The sequence below is a fragment of the Papaver somniferum genome, unplaced genomic scaffold (genome assembly GCF_003573695.1).
Source record: "Papaver somniferum cultivar HN1 unplaced genomic scaffold, ASM357369v1 unplaced-scaffold_107, whole genome shotgun sequence".
NCBI classification, from domain to species: Eukaryota; Viridiplantae; Streptophyta; class Magnoliopsida; order Ranunculales; family Papaveraceae; genus Papaver; species Papaver somniferum.
Window position 1 is genome coordinate 11,810,615 of NW_020619603.1, and position 4,115 is coordinate 11,814,729.

Consider the following 4,115-nt stretch of genomic DNA (forward strand, 5'->3'; position numbering starts at 1 on the left):
GTCTCGGCCCCTCGGGTTCGTACACTGACATTGGAGTCAGTGGCCTGAGTCGACTTCAACGGTTCATCGCCCGTCTGGTACGGGAGGTAAGATTCTATCCACCAACGAATCCCCTGTCAGTGGGTTTTATTTTGTGTGACAACTCACACCCCTGCAATAGAATGTCGAACTGGTATTACAATAGCCAATACAACGAATATCAGACTGAGTTTCAAAATGGACGTTACTACTTTGACCATCGTGTGAATAATGGTTGGGAACATCAGCCTTTTGAAGGTTATGGTCCATACCATGGTGAGCCCAATTACTATCCACACGCCAACCGTTCATACAAGCAAAATTCTTTTCTACTAGAGTCAACACGTAAGTTAGCTGAGTCGACACGTAAGTTAGCTGAGTCGACACGTAAGTTAGCTGAGTCGACACGTAAGTTAGCAGAAATGAATAACTTAGTTATGGACGAAAGCAATGCAACGAGTGAACTTTCTTTCCTAGATTCAATCAGTAAGTCATGTAAGTCGACTCAAAATATTTTGTTAGAGGCCCAGAACATAAGTGCTCTTAATTTCCAATATAGTGTTTCCAATAGTACCTTTGAAAATGAAGATAGTTATTCACATAATCAAGATGACGAGGATAAAATTGGTAACACTACTTGTTTAGATGAGGTTCAACCATTTTCATGTTATTATAATGATGATTATGATGAGGATAGTATTGATGAAGAATTTGAAATAAGTAGGCATAGTGTTCAGGAATTTGTTACTCCAATTGAGCTTAATATTGATAATGTTTCTAGTTCAAATCCAAGTAATTTTAATAATTATTCACCTATTCAAAAGAACGAGGATTTAACTAGAGATACCCCCGTTTTAGACGATGTAATATTTCCTTTTGATTACGAAGCTAATAATGGTTTAGAGGAACGAGTTTTTTCTGAGAATATTTTTTTTTGAGTCTAGCGATTTAGAAACATTAGTCTTAGACAAAGAAAGTGAACTCGTAGAGATGAGTGAGGATGAACCTGACTTAGAAGAATCAATTGACCATTTTCAGGAATCAGATGACCTTGAAATTAGGGAAGTTGTGACTAGTCTTTGTAGAGACACTAAAAACTCTAAGTTTGGGGGTGATTATCATTCTCCATGTGCTTTAACTATTAGAAAGGTCCCTCACTTGGGGCTTGACATATGTGCCTCAACCATTTTACAAGATTATCTTCATACACGTTTTCCTGAACCTAGTGATGTCCATAAGGAAGTTCAGTTGTTAGAAACCCATCCTCTGATTGATGTGGTTTACCCAGGCTATGATATCCAGATTGACTTTGTTTTCCCACCAAATATTTTTCAACCAATTGTGGGAACGTATAAATTTCAGATGTGTCAATTATTTTGTTTTGAGATTAAACCTAATTACTTTAAGAGATTGGGGTCGATACATTTTCTTAAGACTGACCACCAGTTTCATCGTGGTCGATTTTGTGAGTCAAAACTGATTGACTTTAAGGATCCTCAATTATTCAGGTTATTATTATGTGCTTTTAAATTTTTACTTGAGTTTCTTCAGACTCTAATACCTGAACCGGATCTTAGCTTTGAGGAATTCCAACCCATGAAAATATTTTATTTGGACCCAGTTATAGAACCTGAACCACAGCTAGATGTAGTTATCTTAAACAGGAAACTAGACAAGGGTGTGCTTTATTTGTTTATTTTATTGACAGGTTGCAGATTCCTTTTATTTGTGATAGCTCTATTTGGTTTTGATGACCCACAGAAATTTAGGCTATTACTTTATGATCCTATGAGGTGACTAATCCTTTCTTAGTCTGGCTGAAGACTTTAAACTTAGCACTTCTTGGGAGGTAACCCAACATTCATGCGACACGGTAATAACTTTTCTTATCTCTTTTTCTTCAAATGGTAACAGTTTCTCATTGTTCATGCTTTTAATTTCATCTTTAGAACATTGAGGACAATGTTAGATTTAAGTTTGGGGGTATGGGAGAAAATTTTTAGTTGCAGTATGAATAAATAAACTCCAGAGCTTAGAAATTTATGCCTATTTAGGATTGCACTAACTAATCTAAGTGGATGGAAGCATTTTGATCGTAGGAGTTGAGGAACCAATCTGATTAGATGGCAACATCTAGAAGAGTCTATTCATAAAAGCACAGAGCGCAGGTGTTAGAAATAACATGATAGTTTCACCATATCTCATTGAGTCCTTTTCACTTCTATTTTTATTTTTTAAACTATGTTTCTCTAAGTGATAGGTGGGGCCCACGATTCAAGTTGTTACCAATGCTAGGGTGAATTAGAGTGATTGAGATACCAAAAAAAAAGTTGAAAAAAAAAAGAGAAAATGAGACCAGACCATTTGACCAAAAGGAATAAATTCAATAAAGTCGACCACTGGTACCCTTGTATATGCCAGTTGTGTTGACCTAGAGTTAGGTTATCGACCACTGGTTTCCTTGTATATGCCAGTGTGTTGATATTAATCAGACTAGTATTTCAATCCATTAGGATAGGTTCATTTTGGCGGAGGCCTTCAGACAGATATGGGAAATGACGTTCACTTAGTAAACATCAAAACCATCTATGTTTTTTCTATATCCATCTTCTTGATCTATCCATATGATTAGTTTTGACTCCGGATATTGATGTCCATAGTGCGACTATCTGAGTAGAGCTCTGTCACTTTATATGAATTTTAGTATGCTTGAGTGCAAACTCGTGTACAACAATTGGAATTTCGCATCAGGGTACTTCCCCCGTAATCAATAAGTATGCCAACCAAGGAGATTCTTTAGTGCTTTCTAGGTTCTGCGTAGATAGTTGGGGTCTGGAGTATAAAGGTTTTGTGGGTATACCTCTGGTAAGCCCTCCCGAGACTATAACTCGGCCACTAGGGGTTTAAAGGCTTATTACATATGATAAATGCAATCGACGATGCCTGCGTCAGTGAGTTAGGATTTTATTTTGTAGTTTTGATTTGCTCGGGACTAGCAAATAATAAGTTTGGGGGTATTTGATAGACGCATTTATGTGTCTAATTTGTCCCAATTGTATATATTGTTAGTGCTCGATTTTGTACTTATTTGGTTATTTTATGTCTTTGTAGGTGCTTTTGGAGAAATAAGCTTTTGCGGCGAAATTGGCTCAAAATGTGGCATTTGAACCTCCGTATATAACGTACCAGAAGCACCCCAAAAGTATGTTGGAAGCACCCCAGAAATACCCCGGAGGAACCCTGAAAAAGTGTTGAAAATATCCCAGAAAAATTACTAAAGGCATCCAAAGGGAAAGTGTTATTCGGACTCTCACTATGGATAAGGGGTAACCCATTTCGGGCATGTGCTAAAGGGACACTGGAACTGGATAAGGGGGAGGTCACCTTCACCTTTTGAATTTTGAAATTGGCGGGAAAGTGTTCATCACATCTGTTGAATTTTGGGAGAAGATTTGATCGAGTTTTAGGGCGATTCAATCGCTGAAACTTGGTGGGTATCTTCCTTGGACCCAAACAGGCCTAATATGATCATTGTTTTGTACCCAAATTGGCTGGAAATCGAGTTTTAATAAAAACAAGAAAAATAGGGCTTCACGGGTTCTGTTGATTGGAGGAAGAGATTACGTGAGGTATTAGAAGTGTACCAATGGCTAGGATGATCCCTTGGACATCATAGAAGAGTTCTAAGCACATCAGGACACAAAAGAAACCGCGAGAATACAGGAAAAATCCATTATCCGTAACTTGGCAGAAAAGAATAATCCGAGATATACTCGGATTCGATTAGGTTTTTGTGCATATAAGGAGTTGTTACGAGTCCCATAAGGGGGATCTGGAGTTTAGGGGAGAAGTTAGACGAGTTTCAGAGATCTTTAGAGCACCACAGAGCTCTAGAGATCGAGTTGCAGGGAGTCCGCTGTTGCTGCTGGTGCTGAAGAACACGAAGAACAGACTCTCACTGACAGTCGTTCTCCAATAGTGACAACGACCAGTGACTGGCAGTCTTAAAACAACAGCGTTAGCAGCGGTTCTGTATTATCGTTCTTGTGTACTCTTTATGGCAGTCTTAAAATCACTGCTTTAGCACTATTTCATCT